Here is a 19,433-nt window from a genome sequence, read left to right as displayed (position 1 = left end):
TGGCTCATGCATTGAACCTGGATTGGTGATCTAATTCACATATGATAATATACGTGTTTCAATACTATTAGGAACTAGTTTTTAGTCTAAGAATTTACCATATTGTCAATATAAAATATAAATGATTTTTTGAGGTCATCATAAAGTACAGATGCAGTTTCACAGACTACAGTAAATGTCCAAATTGGATTTAACGATGCTAGATTTGTTTAGCGTTAGTTGGCTATAGAAAGGATCGTTTGCTCATTCCAGGATCAAAACACAATGGTATCTATCAAATAAAATATTGGATGATCAATCCTTCTCCACTAAACTGTAATGGATGAAGTACTGCTATGTGAAAAAAAGAGTGTAGCTCTTTTACCTGTTATTAATAATTTTGCTCTAAATGCCTAGGTATTTATTAATGCTTACAATGAATAAAACTGTTAACAATGAAGCAAGATTTGTGAAAGATGTTAAAATATGAGACATATATTTTATGCATGTCTTAAATGCAACACAGTTAAATGCAACATAGTGAATATGGAACCCTGTGTATTGTTTAAGTTGAAATCATAAAGATATGAGCTGTGAGCTTGGAATTGATGTTAGAATATTATCAAGCCATACAAGACAAGACAAGATACATTTGGTCCTGACTATATCTTAACACTCATAATAAAAGTTATCTTTTCCTTAAATTTTACTTCTCTAACTTGAGTAGGGAAAGCATCTCTCCACAGTTGTTAGACCTTGAATGTTTTCAATGGTGATAATGACTGTATTTAGTAAATGTATCATATTCCAAGAGCTTGATAAAAAAATCATTTTTATCCAAAAACAAATTTATATTCCCAATGTATGCAGAGGATTACAAAATTGTTACTGTGCTATCCTAGCTTCCCTGGTGGCTCAGCAGTAAGGAATCCGCCTGCAATGAAAGAGATGTGGGTTCAGTCCCTGGGTTGGGAAGATCCCCTGGAGGAGGAAATGGCAACTTACTCCAGTATTCTTGCCTGAAAAGTTCTAAGGACAGAAGAGGTTGGTAGGTTATAGTCCTTAGAGTCTTAAAGAGTCAGACATGACTGAAGTGACTGAACATGCACGCACAGTGCTCTCTCACTCTGTACTATAGGCAAAAAGGCATTAGAAAATGTACCTCTAATTATAAAGAAAATTTAATCTTTAAATGCTGTGAAGTAATATAAAGGTGGCTCAGTGGTAAAGAATCCACCTGAAATGTAGGAGATGCAGTTTCAATCCCTGGGTTGGGAAGATTCTCTGGAGAAGGAAATGGCAACCCACTCCAATATTCTTGCCTGGAAAATTCCATGGACAGAGGAACCTGGTGGGCTACATACAGTCCATGGTGTCACCAAGAGTTGGACACAACTGAGCCCTCAAGCATTCATGCAAGGTAACATCAGAATGATTTCAAAACAAAAAGCCTTAAGACCTTAAAATAATGATTCTTCATCCTCACTCTGATGATTCAACATTGATCACCCACAGTGAAGATTTCATTCAACGACACCAGGAGGCATTAGGCAGGGTTTGGGATCCTCATGTCTCTTTACAAGCTCAGCTCATACCTGCAGTTTTATTCTGCTTCACTGTCTAGCTTTGCCACTGAATCTGTTCTTACCCCCCAAATCCCTTTTCCAGACATGAACACTTACAGACTTCCTTCCATAAACTCTGTCTTGGGCTGAAATAGAAAATACTCGCCTGACTCCTTCCCACTGCCAGGATGGTGGGCTCAGGGTGAAGGTCATGACAGCCAGGATGTGAGCGGGGGGGAGGCGCTCAGACCCTGAGATATAGGTTTATGTTCTGTGACCTCATTTCCCTCAGAATGCAATTATCATTTCATTTGAAGTAGTAATGACAGGGCAGGCTTGAGGAGCTAATGATCTTTCTGAAAAACATTTTCTGAGTTGCTAATTACCAAAACCAATTATGACTTTCCGGTGAGTATCTCCAAAGAGACCACTGATGTGTTTGGGAAGAGGCTTGTAATTTTTCATGATCCCTGATGGCACAGAAGCTCACCTGTGGAAGGAAGAGTCATGCTGATGTGTGAGTGACTGGGAGTGAGTTATGTGTGTCTCAGGATTTCCTGATTCCCCGAGAAGCTCTTCCACTAAACATCTAGCTCATCCTTCATCTCCGGACTTCCAAGATGCACTACTATGAGACTTGGATTTAGAAGTAGTACAAGAAGAATATCTGGGATAGGAATAAAAGGAAGAACATGCATGATGTTGCTTTTTCATTTGGATAATAAAAACAGGTTAATTTGAGACTTCCCCAGTGGTACAGTGGATAAGAATCTGCCTGCGAATGCAGATGGACATAAGTTCAAGCCCTGGTCTGGGAAGATCCCACATGGTGTGGGGCAACTAAGCTGGGGTGTCACAGCTATGAGCCTGTGCTCGAGAGCTTGGGAGCTGCAACCAGAGAAGCCACCGCGACGAGAAGGCCATGAACTGCTGCAAAGACCCAGCACAACCACCAAATTAAATTATTTAATTTAGAAATGAAAATACGGAGAAGTTTCTAAGCGATGGTACTTTACAGATACGGTACTTTTTGTGTCATATGTAATTCATATAATCTATTTTTCAAGATTTTATTTCTTTTAAAACCACTTCTTAAAAATTAAGCAGTTCAAAGGGAAATGCCAGTAAGGAAGTTTCCTTAATGGTACTGGGTTTAAAGAAGTGAATGTTAATTTAAAGATGTTTTATCATAATGCCCTCAAGCACAAAACAAGACCAGGAGCTGACTGTGGCTCAGATCATGAACTTCTTATTGCATTGAAAAAAGTAGGGAAAACTACTAGACCATTCAGGTATGACCTTAATCAAATCCCAAATGATTATGCAATGGAAGTGACAAATAGATTCAAGGGATTACATCTGATAGACAGAGTGGCTGAAGAACTATGGACAGAGGTTTGTGACACTGTACAGGAGGCCATGTTCAATACTATCCCAAAGAAAAAGAAATGCAAAAAGACAAAATGGTTGTCTGAGGAGGCCTTACAAAGAACTGAGAAAAGAGGAGAAGCAAACAGCAAAGGAGAAAAGGAAAGATATACCCATTTGAATGCAGAGTTCCAAAGAATAGCAAGGAGAGATAAGAAAGCCTTCCTCAGTGATCAATGCAAAGAAACACAGAAAAACAGTAGAATTGGAAAGAATAGAGATCTCTTCAAGAAAATTAGAGATACCAAGGGAACATTTCATGCAAAGGTGGGCACAATAAAGGACAGAAATGGTAGGGGCCTAACAGAAGCAGAAGATATCAAGAAGAGGTGGCAAGAATACACAGACGAACTATACAAAAAGATCTTCATGACCCAGATAACCATGAGGGTGTGATCACTCACCTAGAGCCAGACATCCTGGAATGCGAAGTCAAGGGGGACTTAGGAAGCATGACTACAAACAAAGCTAGTGGAGGTGATGAAATTCCAGCTGAGCTATTTCAAAACCTAAAAGATGATGCTATGAAAGTGCTGCATTCAATATGCCAGCAAATTTGGAAAACTCAGCAGTGGCTGCAGGACTGGAAAAGGTCAGTTTTCATTCCAATCCCAAAGAAAGGCAATGCCAAAGAATGTTCAAACTACCAGACAAATGCACACATCTCACACGCTAGCAAAGCAATGTTCAAAATTTTCCAAGCCAGGCTTCAACAGGACGTGAACTGTGAACTTCCTGATGTTCAACTGGATTTAGAAAAGGCAAAGGAATCAGAGATCAAATTGCCAACATCAATTGGGTCATCAAAGATGCAAGAGTTCCAGAATAACATCTACTTCTGTTTTATTGACTACACCAAAGCCTTTGTGGAAATCACAACAAACTGTGGAATATCCTTCAAGAGATGGGAACACCAGACCACCTGACCTGCCTCTTGAGAAACCTGTATGCCGGTCAGGAAGCAACAGTTAGAACTGGACATGGAACAACAGACTGGTTTGAAATTAGGAAAGTAGTATATCAAGGATGTATATTGTCACCCTGCTTATTTAAATTATATGCAGAGTACATCATGCAAAATACCAGGCTGGAGGAAGCACAAGCTGGAATCAAGATTTCTAGGAGAAATATCAATACCTCAGATATGCAGATGACACCACCCTTATGGCAGAAAGTGAAGAAGTATTACAGAGCCTCTTGATTAAAGTGAAAGAGGAGAGTGAAAAAGTTGGCTTAAAACACAATGTTCAAAAAATGAAGAAAATGGCAACCAGTCCCATCACTTCATGGAAAATCGATGGGGAAACAATGGAAACAGTGAGAGACTTTATTTTGGGGGGCTCCAAAATCACTGCACATGCTGACTGCAGCCATGAAATTAAAAGACGCTTGCTCTTTGGAAGAAAATCTATGACCTAACTAGAGACCATATTAAAAAGCAGAGACATTACTTAGCTGACAAAGGTCCATCTAGTCAAAGCTATGGTTTTTCCAGTAGTCATGTATGGATATGAGAGTTGGACTCTCATACTGACCGTCGAAAAATTGATGCTTCTGAACTGTGGTGTTGGAGAAGACTCTTGAGAGTCCCTTCGAATGCAAGAAGATCAAACGGGTCAATCCTAAAGGAAATCAGTCCTGAATATTCATTGGAAGGACTGATGCTGAAGCTGAAGCTCCAATAGTTTGACCACCTGATGCAAAGAACTGACTCATCTGAGAAGACCCTGATGCTGGGAAAGATTGAAGGGAGGAAGAGTAGGGGATGACAGAGAATGAGATGGTTGGATGTCATCACTGACTCAATGGATATGAGTTTGAGCATGGTTCGGGAGTTGGTGATGGACAGGGAAGCCTGGCTTGCTGCAGTCTGTGGGGTTGCAAAGAGTCGGACTTGACTGAGTGACTGAACTGACTGACTGATGCTAACAGTGACATTAAGTGCAAATAGGGATATATGCACAGAAAACAGAGCATTTTGAAAGGCATCCTTTATAAACAAAGGCGCAAGGGTCAGGTGGTATAACAGATTGTTTTTACAATTCCTTTAAGCATCAGACAAGCCAGTGCCACTTTCTCAAATCAACAGCATTGGATTGTTACCAGAGGTCTTTACACTTGTGCTGAAATTTCATTAAGGAGCACTCATTGGTTATGGGATTGATGAAGGCAAACAAAATAAGAGCCTCCATCCCTGCTTTGGATTTTCCAACAGAGACACTCACAGTCTGAACAAGGTCCACTCTCTAGTCCCCACGGGCGGTTTTGGTCCCGATAGGAAGTTAAGGAAACACAGTTCACACAGGAGCACATCCACTTCTGATTCCAACTGCAAGTGCTGGCTTTCCCAAATCCATGCCCATTTCGGCAATTCTCTTGAAGGACTCAGAACTAACTGGTGCTGCTCTCCTCACAGTTATGGTTTATTATATGGAAAAATAGAGATTAGCACCAGACAAGGGAGAGATACAAGGGGTACAGCAGCCTAGGACGCCAGACCGCTCACTGTTCTCTGCACAGGGCATCTCCTGGTCTCTGGCCGCAGCTCTCAGCAAAATGCACATATTTGCCTGAGCATCTGTATTTAGTACATTTCCTATAGGCTTCACAAGACAGATGGCAATAGTATCTCTGAATTCAAATCTCGAACATTTGAAGAGCCAGTATGAGGTAAATAGAGGTTTAATGAGACAGTCACTCCATCCTACAAAGCTATTACATGCATTTTCACAGATTTCTAGTAATTCAAGTTTTCTTTCCCCTTTGCTCTGCTGACCTCACTTTGGGTAAGGCTTATTCTTCACCACACGACCCTCTGTTTCCAAGTCAGTGAACGCAATCATATCTGGACAGCACATACTCCAAACACACAGATACACATACATAGACCGTCTGACACACATGTGTTTTCACTCTCAGATATATACTCAGTCACCCCATACTCCACACTCACCCCACACTCACAAATGCTCATGACACATGGAACCACACTCACATTATGGCACACCCTTCACTCACATATCAACATAAATGACACAATCCCACTCACTTTCACAGAATCATTTATTTGGTCATCAAGAGGGTTATTATATCCATCATATATTTGTATAAGGAAAGTCTGCATCTTTTCTGGGCAGTGAAGGCCAGAAAAAGGGCAGAAACGTATGCACCTTTCCCTCTATCTATCCTGTCAAACACTCAAGGATGATATATTAGACATGTATCTTTTAAAAATGTCTGAAAGCTTTGCCACTTGAGGTGGGGAGTATGGTATAAACGCTGGAATGTCTGTGGGTATGACTGGGAGTGGGTGTGATGGAGAGAGATAAGCAAGAGGACATGGGGGGCAGGTCAGAGGGTAAGGTGAGGGAAAGGGGTTCTGGGGTGCAGAGTAGGAGGAAAGAGGGTGCAGGTGTAAACAGCACATGGATTTGAAGGCCGCAGTAGGTTTCAAGTCCACCGCAGGATTTAAGGGAACTCAGAGGTTAAGCAAAAAACATTAAGGGCACCTCACATATTTGCATTGTGGGGAATAAGGGTTACAGGAGGCATGGGAACATAAAAGAGATTCCACTGAATATGTAGGTTATATCGGTGGTATGTTCATTTTTACAATTCTAATTCCTCCAAACTATGAATCTGGTATATCTCTCCACCTGTTTGTGTTGTCATTTCTTTCCTCAGTGTCTTACACGTTTCCAAGCACATGTCTTTTACTTCCTTTGTTACTTTCTGAGGAAATGGATGTTTTTACTATGTTTTTAAAGCATTTTACTAGCTTTGAACACGGTTGATTTACTACCTTTACCAATGAGATTTTTCCCTTTGTAATGTTCATGCTTCTACTGTGGCCTTTTTTCTGCTTAGAGAAGTCCCTCTAGCATTTCTTTTACAGTTTGTTTCACAGTGCTGAATTCTTATCTTTTGCTTGCCTGTAAAACTTTTAACCTCCCCATCAAATCTAAATGAAAGCCTTGCTGAGTAACCTTGGTTACAGATATTGGTTGGGTCAAAAAGTTCATCTGAGTTTTTCCATAAGATCTTACAGAAAAACTCAGATGAACTTTTTGGTCAATCCAGTATTTTCCTTTCATCTTTTAAGTAATACTGTTCCACACCCCTTGACCTGCAGCATTTCTGCTGAAAAGTCAGTTGATAGCCTTATGGGTGTGCCCTTGTAGGTAACTTGTTCCTTTTCTCTTGTTGCTTTTGATAGTCTTTATTTTTAAAGGGTTACTTTGTAGCATAGGGAAATATATTCAGTATCTTGTAATAACCTAAAGTGGCATATAATCCGAAGAAAAAACCCATGTCACTTTGCTGTACACTGAGGCTAACCCACCATTGTAAATCAACTATAACTCTAATAAAAAAAGAGAGTGGAGTCTCTATTTCCCACAGCCTTCCGGCTCTCCTGAAAGAAAGCCCTGCTGGCTTTCAAAACTAAATGTTCTGGGTGCTCATCTTCTCCGTGTTGGAGCCCCATGAGGGGCTCAGAACCCTCACCCCTTGAGTAGAATCTCTGTAGATGTATTATTATTGTCCTGTATGTAATTCATGCACCCAGCACTATGATTCTTGGCTCTACAGAGATTCCAACCCTTCTACCTGCCTCGTTGTGGATCCTTCTGCATTTCTTGAGTTGTAGCAGACCTTTTCTGGTAGCTTCCAGTCTTCCTCATCAATATTTGCTCTGTATACAGTTGTAATTTTGGTGTGTCAATGAGAAGTTAAGAGCTCACAGTTTTCCTGCTCCACCATTGTGGAGCAATCACCTGGGGTATTCTTGATATAGCAGCCGTCAGCTGACTAAAACAGATTTTTCTGGTTAAGGAAGGTTGGTTGATTATACTTAGCTGAACTTTAGAAGTCAAATAGAGATAATTGAAAGACAGATTGAAAACAGGAGGGGGACTCAATTTGCCAATACAGGCATGGTAGATGGAGAGAATTCAAATCTAAGTCTATTAAAGGAAACAAATTCTTCCAACAACATAAATCAGACTGGAAGCAATTCTTATCTAGGTTCCACTTCAAAAATTCTCATTGGACACTGAAAGTGAAGGAATGAAAGATTTGGCAACTGTGCACTGTGGAAACACATACAATTCACATATACAAGATAAATGTAGGGGATTTTCTTATTTCTTATCCAGGCAATGTAGGGCCTGTGTACACTGGAGTCACAGCTCATGAGCAGAAAGGCACTGACAGTAGGGAAGCACGCTGCTATGATTAGAATCTTGTTCACAAGGAAACAGCTCAGATAATCAAAAGGAGCCACAACAAGTTGAAAGATGGAGGAAAGAATATAAAAATAGACAAAAGTGCTCACCAGGAGAAGGATGGTTTTAGTATCTCCGGACTCAGGGAAGGACCTGGGGAAGGGGTTGTTCCCCCGAATGTGCTGGACCTGCTGTTTATGTCTGTACAGGATGAGAACCATGGAACCGCTGGCCCAGAGCATGAGTCCCAAGCATAAAAATCAGGGAACAACAGCAATGCTGCAGACAATGCCTCTCTGGTTTTGTCAGTAACAATAGAAAAACAGTATCCAAAATCTATTTTCTTTGTGATGCTTCTGTCACTCCATTCTCCAGTTATATATATATAGGAAAAATGACATTTACCAGTATTTGCAGGATCCAACCGGAGAAGGCAATGGCAACCCACTCCAGTGTTCTTGCCTGGAGAATCTCAGGGACAGGGGAGCCTGGTGGGCTGCCATCTATGGGGTCACTCAGAGCCAGACACGATTGAAGCGACTTAGCAGCAGCAGGATCCAACACAGGAAAATAGAACCATGTCCTTGGGAGCTGTTACTTTCAGTGCTGCCCACCTGGAGTTCCAGGGACTGATCATGATCACCTGAAAGACACTCAAGAGGTAGATGCTACCGGTGGACACTCCCCTCCCCACTCTGTGCAGAAAGAAGAGAAGTTTGCAGCCAAAATCACTGAGGATATTCTTCCACCCAAAGACTGCCATTGTGTGTGGGACTCTTTTAGAGAGGACCAAGGAGTTGGCCACAGTCAGGTGCTTAAGGATCAAATCTGTGGACCTTAACCTGTAACCCATGAAGTGAAGGATGATATAACTGCAAAGGAGTGAGAAATTCCCCAGGATTCCAATCACAAGCTGTGTTGAGATGATCATGTCCATTGTCAAATCACTGCTGGCTGTCCTCTCAGTTCACAGTCACTGATGTTTGTCTTGTGAGTTAGAATATCCTGCCTGGGAACGTGAGGTGTGGCTTACATACATGGTGTCAGCTGGTATCTCATATTCTCCACTTAACATTAGTCCTACTTGGAAACTAGCAGTCTATAAACAGTTGCATGTATGATATTTAAGAGCACTAATACATAAAAGTGCCCAATCAGTGTTCTTGCCTGGAGAATCCCAGGGATGCAGAACCTGGTGGGGTGCCATCTATGGGGTCGCACAGAGTTGGACATGACTGAAGTGACTTAGCAGTAGCAGCAGCCACAGCAGCAATAAGTAAAATTAATCACTGCAGGCTCTACACGTGATCACTTCTTCATTCTTCAAAATCTATGAGCCAGACACTAATTTGACCTTAGTGACACAGAAGAGGGTAAGATAACCACAGAGCAGTTGACTGTTTGTCAAAATCTGCTTTTAGGACAGAGTGAGGACTTGAAACCCACTGGACTGGTAAATAAAGTGCATCGATCCCCTATTTCTGCCAAAAAGCTAACTACCTGTGTTCATATAATAATCCAGATTTATATTTAGCTTTTTTTCCCCACAGCTTGTTCTTTGATTTTAGAATGGTACTATTTTATAATTTCCATGATAAGAAGATTCCACTTTTGTAAAATTTTGTTCTGGAGGGCACTATGTATTCTGACTGAGGCTTTAGGTGTCTTAGTGTAGGTACATGCCCTGTTGCCAGGAGAATCCGGCAGGAACCTGCCCAAGACAAGGTAATGTCATGAACATGAGGATGACTCAGAATTAGGGTGCAAGCAGGAAAATCCTTTGCTTTTATTTCAGAAAAGCAGTGATAATACCATGTATCCCAGAAATTGTTAAATAGTCACATGTACCATAAACTTTGGGACATGAAATACTCATGCATGATTAATTAGTGTAAGGAGTTACTAAATTATTATTTTCAGGTGATATAATTATCTATTTGTAATAGAAAATACGACAATGAATTAGGGTTTGCAGGTGATGTTAACATAACAGAGATATATACAAATCAAAACCTGCAAGTCCTGTATTCTCATCCATTTTACAAAAGAAAATACCACATATTTAGATTGATATTAAGATACTTTTTAAGTGGGCAGAAGCAATATGATATATGAATGACAGTTGCTCCCTGAAACTCAGCATTATGTGACTTTCCTTAACATTTCCTAACATTAAGAGTGAAGACAGCCTCACCATAATCAGTGGACTCAGGATGTTATCAGTGAGGACACAATTACTGTCTCCATTAACATCCAGAGTCAGAGAAAACATTTTCTTCCAACCCGTTTCCATTTGGGTACAGTTTCTGTGCAGAATGACATATTTTTTGCAGACTCATCATACACTTTATGGAGAAGGCAATGGCAACCCACTCCAGTATTCTTGCCTGGGAAATCACATGGACGGTGGAGCCTGCTGGGCTACAGTTCGTGGGGTCTCGAGGAGTCGGGCACGACTGAGCGACTTCACTTTCACTTTTCACTTTCATGCACTGGAGAAGGAAATGGCAACCCACTTCAGTATTCTTGCCTGGAGAATTCCCTGGATGGAGGAGCCTGGTGGGCTACAGTCCACCGGGTCGCACAGAGTCAGACACAACTGATCGACTTCACTTTACTACTCACCCTGAACATCGAGTCTATGTTTACCCTAAGGTAGATTGAAGAATAAACTGATTTTACATCTGCAGTTTTAAGCACCTTAATAATCAGGTTTCGTTATCACTTGGACCAAGCCACAACAGGTCACTGTCAGTGAGGATTCAATTAAACTCCAGGAGGAGCCAGCAGGGATTGGTTTAGGGTTAGGACCCCATCTCTCTTTACCAGTTCAGCTCATATTTCACAACATTCCCATGTTCCCACCTAGAGTTGGCACTGTACCTGGTCACTACACAGAAGACTGTGCCTTTCTGATATAATTGCTTTACTCAGCATCTTGATCTGCCTTTCTTGTACAGACTCTGCCTCTCAGACTGAAATAGAACATTCTTACCTGGCACCGTCCTTCTCTTAGGAGAGTGGGTTCCCTGATGGTCATTATACCCAGTATGTGTGTAGGAGGGAGGCAGCCGCACCCTGATATATGGGTTTTAGATGCTGTGCCTTCCCGGCTCCTCCCATCAGAGCTGCAATTATCATTTCACCTGCAGCAGCAATGGGAGTGCAGGCCTGGGATCTGAGAACATTTCTGGAAACTTTTCTCTCAGTTGTTAATTACTGGGAAAAAGGTACAAGTTTCTGGTTAGCACCTTTAGGAGACTAAAGGAGTGTTTCTAAGAGCCTTCTTATTTTCCGTGATCACTAATGGCAGACAGGTTCTCACATGGACGAGTATAAGAAATACTGAAATATGCACGTGACTGAGGTAACTACGTGGGTCTCTCTGGATTCTTCACTTCCATGAGATGTTTCTCTAGTACTCTCCCAATCAATAGTCCACTAATCTGAACCATCAATTAAAGTATTGGTGGAGAAATGGAATGAATCGAAATACCTGGGAGGTATACTCAAATAGATAAAAGGGAAAGGAGGAACACGATAGGGAACTCATTATATGAATCATTAGCACAAATAAAATCAATGATTTAGACTTACTTTCATCATTCCATGACAATTATGAAGGAAATCTTGTCAGAAAATACTCTTTATTCTTATTTAATTCTGTTGGTGATAAGAATGGGATGCAGAATAAATGCACAAAGACAGGATTCAAAAAGAGTATCTTTTGAATAAAATCATCTGGATCTGAAGGCTCAGTGGTCTGAGCAATTACTTAATTGACGAGGATCAAACCTAGAGACTAAATAAAATACTACAAAAACCCAGAGGATCAACGGGAAATCAAAAGAAAATCAGAAATTATCTTGAAGCAAATAAAAATAAACTTTAGAAATCAGGAAATAGAAAAGGCAATTCTGGTTCATAGCATTACAGGCTTATATCAAGAAAAAAGAAAAAAGCCAAATAAATAACCTAACTCTACACCTAAAGCAGTTAGAGAAGGAAGAACTTATGAACCCCAGGGTTAGCAGAAGGAAAGAAATCTTAAAAATTAGGGCAGAAATAAATGCAAAAGAAACTAAAGAGACCATAGTAAAAATCAACAAAGCTAAAAGCTGGTTTTTTGAAAAAATAAACAAAATTGACAAACCATTAGCAAGACTCATTAAGAAACAAAGAGAGAAGAACCAAATTAACAAAATTAGAAATGAAAATGGAGAGATCACAACAGACATCACTGAAATACAAAGGATCATAAGAGACTACTACCAACAGCTCTGTGTCAATAAAGTGGACAACTTGGATGAAATGGACAAATTCTTAGAAAAGTATAACTTTCCAAAACTGAACCAGGAAGAAAGAGAAGATCTTAATAGAACCATCACAAGCAAGGAAATCCAAACTGTAATTAGAAATCTTCCAGCAAACAAAAGCCCAGGACCAGATGGCTTCACAGCTGAATTCTACCAAAAATTTAGAGAAGAGCTAACACCTATCTTACTCAAACTCTTCCAGAAAATTGCAGAAGAAGGTAAACTTCCAAACTCATTCTATGAGGCCACCATCACCCTAATTCCAAAACCAGACAAAGATGCCACAAAAAAGGAAAACTACAGGCCAATATCACTGATGAACATAGATGCAAAAATCCTTAACAAAATTCTAGCAAACAGAATCCAACAACATATTAAAAAAATCATACACCATGGCCAATTGGGCTTTATCCCAGGAATGCATGGATTCTTTAATATCTGCAAATCAGACAATGTAATACACCACATTAACAAATTGGAAGATAAAAACCATATGATTATCTCAATAGATGCAGAGAAAGCCTTTGACAAAATTCAGCACTCATTTATGATTAAAACTCTCCAGAAAGCAGGAATTGAAGGAACATACCTCAACATAATGAAAGCTATATATGACAAACCCACAGCAAGCATCACCCTCAATGGTGAAAAATTGAAAGCATTTCCTCTGAAATCAGGAACAAGACAAGGATGCCCACTCTCACCACTGCTATTCAACATAGTGTTGGAAGTTTTGTCCACAGCAATCAGAGCAGAAAAAGAAGTAAAAGGAATCCAAATAGGAAAAGAAGAATTGAAACACTCTCTGTTTGCAGATGACATGATTCTCTACATAGAAAACCCTAAAGACACTTCCAGAAAATTACTAGAGTTAATCAATGAATATGGTAAAGTTGCAGGATATAAAATTAACACAGAGAAATCCCTTGCATTCCTATACATTAACAATGAAAAAACAGAAAGAGAAAATAAGGAATTAATACCATTCACCATTGCAACCAAAAGAATAAAATACTTAGGAGTATATCTACCTAAAGAAACAAAAGACCTATACATAGAAAACTATAAAACACTGATGAAAGAAATCAAAGAGGACACAAACAGATGGAAAAATATACCGTGTTCATGGATTGGAAGAATCAATATTGTCAAAATGGCTATTCTACCCAAAGCAATCTATAGATTCAATGCAATCCCTATCAAGCTACCAATGGTATTATTCACAGAACTAGAACAAATAATTTCACAATTTATATGGAAATACAAAAAACCTCGAATAGCCAAAGTATTCTTGAGAAAGAAGAATGGAACTGGAGGAATCAACCTGCCTGACTTCAGACTCTACTGCAAAGCCACAGTCATCAAGACAGTATGGTACTGGCACAAAGACAGAAATATAGATCAATGGAACAGAATAGAAAGCCCAGAGATAAATCCATGAACCTATGGACACCTTATCTTTGACAAAGAAGGCAAGGATATACAATGGAAAAAAGACAACCTCTTTAACAAGTGGTGCTGCGAAAACTGGTCAACCACTTGTAAAAGAATGAAACTAGAACACTTTCTAACACCATACACAAAAATAAACTCAAAATGGATTAAAGATCTAAATGTAAGACCAGAAACTATAAAACTCCTAGAGGAGAACATAGGCAAAACACTCTCTGACATAAATCACAGCAAGTTCTTCTATGACCCACCTCCCAGAATATTGGAAATAAAAGCAAAAATAAACAAATGGGACCTAATGAAACTTAAAAGTTTTTGCACAACAAAGGAAACTATAAGTAAGGTGAAAAGACAGCCCTCAGGTTGGGAGAAAATAATAGCAAATGAGGAAACAGACAAAGGCTTAATATCAAAAATATACAAGCAACTCCTGAAGCTTAATTCCAGAAAATTAAATGACCCAATCAAAAAATGGGCCAAAGAACTAAACAGACATTTCTCTAATGAAGACATACAGATGGCTAACAAACACATGAAAATATGCTCAACATCACTCATGATCAGAGAAATGCAAATTAAAACCACAATGAGGTACCGTTATACGCCAGTCAGGATAGCTGCTATCCAGAAGTCTACAAGCAATAAATGCTGGAGAGGGTGTGGAGAAAAGGGAACCCTCTTACACTGTTGGTGGGAATGCAAACTAGTACAGCCACTATGGAAAACAGTGTGGAGATTTCTTAAAAAACTGGAAATAGAACTGCTATAAGACCCAGCAATACCACTCTTGGGCATACACAGTGAGGAAACCAGATCTGAAAGAGACACGTGCACCCCAATGTTCATCACAGCACTGTTTATAATAACCAGGACATGGAAGCAGCCTAAATGCCCATCAGCAGATGAATGGATAAGGAAGCTGTGGTACATATACACCATGGAATATTACTCAGCCATTAAAATGAATTCATTTGAATCAGTTCTAATGAGATGGATGGAATTGGAGCCCATTATACAGAGTGAAGTAAGCCAGAAAGATAAAGAACATTACAGTATACTAACACATATATATGGAATTTAGAAAGATGGTAATGATATCCTTATATGCAAAACAGAAAAAGAGACACAGAAGTACAGAACAGGCTTTTGAACTCTGTGAGAGAAGGTGTGGGTGGGATGTTTCGAAAGAACAGCATGTATATTATCTAAAGTGAAACAGATCACCAGCCCAGGTGGGATGCATGAGGCAAGTGCTCGGGCCTGGTGCACTGGGAAGACCCAGAGGAATCGGGTGGAGAGGGAGGTGGAAGGGGGGATCGGGATGGGAAATACGTGTAACTCTATGGCTGATTCATATCAATGTATGAAAAAACCCCCTGGAAAAAAAAAATAAAAAAAATAACATTTAAAAAACCACAAAAAAAAAAAAAAGAAAGAAAAGAAAAGGCAAGTCTAAGAGAAACTGAGAAAGATAAAAGCCTACCTGAAGAAAAAAAGAAGAATTTCAAATAAACAACCTAACCTACCATCTAAAGAGATTATAAGAGGAATTACATAAAATGTCAAAGATAGGAGACAAAGGAAATGGTATAAATCAAAAAGAGTATTTTAAAAATCAGGGATCAAAACACCAACAGAACAAGTCAATGAAACCAAGAGGTGATTTTTCAAAAAGATACACACAACTGATGAAACTTTAGCTGGGGTTCATTAAAAAAAAAAAAAAAAAGAGGACCTGGGACTTTGCTGGTGGTGCTGTGGTTAACACTTCACCTCCTAGTGAAAGGATAGCAGGTTTGATCCCTGGAAAGGGAGCCAAGATCCCACATCCCTTGTGGATGAAAAGCAAAATGTAAAACAGAAGAAATATTGTAACAAAATTAACAAATACTTTAAAAATGGTCCACATAAAAAAATCATTAAAAAAAAAAAAGAAAAAGAAAATAGGTACATGTACTATTTTGTATTAGATTTTTACATTTCTTATGTTGTTTGTGTATTTAAAGTTTGCATAATGTTGTAAGCACTCATTAGCATTGCTGTATGAGAATTTCATTTTAGGAATATCAAATAATGTCATGAGTCCACTGTTTTAAGGAGTGATTCTAGAGAAATGGAGTTTAAGAGAGAGTTTTGCATTGGTTCCTGTGTTTTTCAAAATGACTTTCGAATCTGAAGCCCTTCTGTTGTGACTCAGCTGGTAAAGAATCTGCGTGCAGTGTGGAGACCTGGGTTCAATCCCTGGGTTGGGAAGATCCCCTGGAGAAGGGAAAGGGTACTCACTCCAGTATTCTGGCCTGGAGAATTCCATAGACTAAGTCCATGAGATCACAAAGAGTTAGACACGACTGAGCGATTTTCACTTCACTTCGAATCTGATTAGAAGTACAGACACTAATGAGCTCATTTCCAGCAGTAAAGAGAGCACCTAGAGTCCGTGTCCTGATTCAGCAGTACAGACTCCCAACACATCTGCATGGGATACACCCCATCACCTCTTAGATAAGTAAATATCTGAGTGACTCTGCTTAAAATACTTTTGAACATTTGGGAGAAACTAATGAATGTATTAACATTGGTTGCATGCTCCCAATGTTGCTGGACTAAGAGGTGAGTGAAAAGGTTGAGCTCAGGGATTGGAATGCCCCATTCAAGCACCATATATAGAACCCCAAGGCTTCTATGTGTGGCCTGAAGGAGATCTTCACCCCCTACCACCCCTTAGCTGAGATTGCTGAAAATCAAGCAGAGAATCTCACCCTCTTGTTATGTATTACAAAGGATAACTCAGGAGAAAATTTGTGGGGTTCACACAATTATGTATTGAGAATTATAAGTCAAGTTGGTTTTTTAGGAAGATTTTATTTTAGAATAGTTATAGATTTTCAAAAATGGCAAGACTATACAGAGTCTCCTTATATTCCACATTCAATTGGTTACTCTGAAGTCCTGTATGTGTCAAGTTGTTTAATCAATGAACCACTAGTAATTAATTTGTGTTAACTAAAGTCAATACTTTATTCAGATTTTCTCAGTTCCTCTTTTATATCCCTTTTCTTTTCCAAGAATTGATCCAGATACCAATTGTCATGTTTGCAGTCATCATTCCCTAGTCTCCTGTTTGTTGTGACAATTAATCAGACATTCTTCAGGTTTAATGATGGTGATAGATTTGAGGAGCACTAGTTTGGTATTTTCTGGAATGACCTTTAAGTGAGATTAATGTGACATTCCTCTCATGATTATACTTGGGTTCTGTGTCTTGGGGAGGAAGCCTGCAGAGGTGTAAAAGCCATTTTCATTTCATCATGTCAAGGGTCCATACAACCAACATGACTTATCACTGTTGATATTAACCTAGGTCTCCGGAATGAGGTAGGGGCCTCTGATTTTCTCATCAAATGTTATTTTTGTCCCTTTTCATGGTGTACTCATTGAAAGTAAGACACTATATGAAGGCCACACTTAAGCATGGGATGTGATATTCCACCGTTTTCATGATAAACTTTTAACACAATTATGTAGAATCTTTCTGAAGAGGAATTCTGTTTCCTCAAATACATTATTTCTTCAACTGTATTTCATTTCAGTTTTCACTGGTACACATTAATTTTTATACTTTGAGTTATAATCCAAAACCATTCTCTTAAAAAATCAAATTGTCCAACTTGGGGATTGGCAGCTCTTTTAGGTGACTTCTGTGTGTCTCTGATATAGCCCATCATTATGGTTCTTCTTACTTCTTATTTAAAGCATTTCCTATTTTCTACTATTTAATATAGGATTCTCAAGGAAATGTGTATTATATATATATATATATATATATATATATATATATATATACTCAGGTTTAAATACTCTCTCTCTCTCTATATATATATATATATGTGTGTGTGTGTGTGTGTGTGTGTGTGTGTGTGTGTGTATTCTGTCCTAGCCCCAGCTTCAGCTATTACTTCACAAAGCAACAGCTGCTTTTATTAGTGAATGGTGCGATGAACCACAGTATGCACCATACGTGTGGTCATGGCCACTGGTGTCTGAAAGGTGGGTTTGTATGCAGGTAGCCCAGGGGACAGATTATCCAGTCAAACATGATATTTCTCAAACTTTAAAATCTGACAGAATTTACCTTCCTTGGATTTTACCTGCCTTGGACAGGTGAGTTGCTTCTTCTTTCTGATTTCCTGTTTTTTGAAAGAGAATATCCATCCCATTTGGTCACACCACTGGAATTTGGTAAGCGTATTACGTATCTGCTTTCAAAAGAAAAAAAAAAGAAGACAGTGCAGGAAGCAAGCTCTTTTATTTCAGACTATACTACAGTGCTACAGTCACCAAAACCGTATCAAACTGGCACAGAAATTGACACATAGATAATTGGAATAGAATAGAGAGACCAGAAATAAACCCATGTGCTATTGGTCAATTAATCTATGACAAATAAGGTGAAGTAAGCCAGAAAGATAAAGACCAATACAGTATACTAATGCATATATATGGAATTTAGAAAGATGGTAATGATAACCAATATGCAAGACAGAAAAAGAGACACAATTGTATAGAACAGACTTTTGGACTCTATGGGAGAAGGCGAGGGTGGGATGATCTGAGAGAACAGCATCGAAACATGTATATTATCAAGTGTGAAACAGATCACCAGTCCAGGTTGGATGCATGAGACAAGTGCTCGGGGCTGGTGCACTGGGAAGACCCAGAGGGATGGGATGGGGAGGGAGGTGGGAGGGGGGTTCAGAATGGGGAACACATGTAAATCCATGGCTGATTCATGTCAACGTATGGCAAAAACCACTACAATATTGTAAAGTAATTAGCCTCCAACTAATAAAAATAAATGGAAAAAAAAAAAAAGATAAATAAGGCAGGACTATATAATGGAGAAAAGACAGTTTCTTCAAAAGTGGTGCTGGGAAAACTCGACAGCTATGTACATGTAAGACTGTAACATTATTTCAATATTTTGTACACTTTAAATTTGCACAATACTTATGTCAAATACATTTTAATTTTAAAAATCAGCTGACATAGTTCATCTATTGTTTGAAAATTATTGGAGTATTCTTTTGTTTTTGTGTTTCTTTTTGGAAAGTGCATTTCACTTCAATCTGGTCATTTCTGCATGAAAGTATTTAAATGTTTTAATCTCAGTTCCAAACAACATATTTCTAATAAGTACTACCACCTCTCTAGGCATGTTATCTATAAAACTCATAATGGACTGCCAAAGTCTCTACTGAAGGAGATGGATTTTAAATTCCAACTACACACCAGGTCACTCTTTATTCTGTGAGGACATTAACTTGTTCTGTTTCATTAATGACTATTGCACATGTTAACCCATAGTCATGCATACCTTTCTCTATAAGTTCGTGCCTGTATAACTTCTAGGAAACTTATTGTTGCAGACTGAAAACTATACACCTGAATAGCTTATAATATGCAGATTG

General features: G+C 39.1%; 1 pseudogene; it reads right to left on the bottom strand.

Moving 5' to 3' along the window:
* Positions 1 to 2,125: 2,125 nt before the first annotated feature.
* On the bottom strand, positions 2,126 to 9,134 carry LOC136157602 (vomeronasal type-1 receptor 4-like; annotated as a pseudogene).
* Positions 9,135 to 19,433: the final 10,299 nt, after the last annotated feature.

The sequence above is a fragment of the Muntiacus reevesi genome, chromosome 2 (genome assembly GCF_963930625.1).
Source record: "Muntiacus reevesi chromosome 2, mMunRee1.1, whole genome shotgun sequence".
In the NCBI taxonomy this organism is placed as follows: Eukaryota; Metazoa; Chordata; class Mammalia; order Artiodactyla; family Cervidae; genus Muntiacus; species Muntiacus reevesi.
The sequence above is the reverse complement of the archived record's forward strand: the minus strand, read 5'-3'. Positions and strand labels throughout refer to the sequence as shown.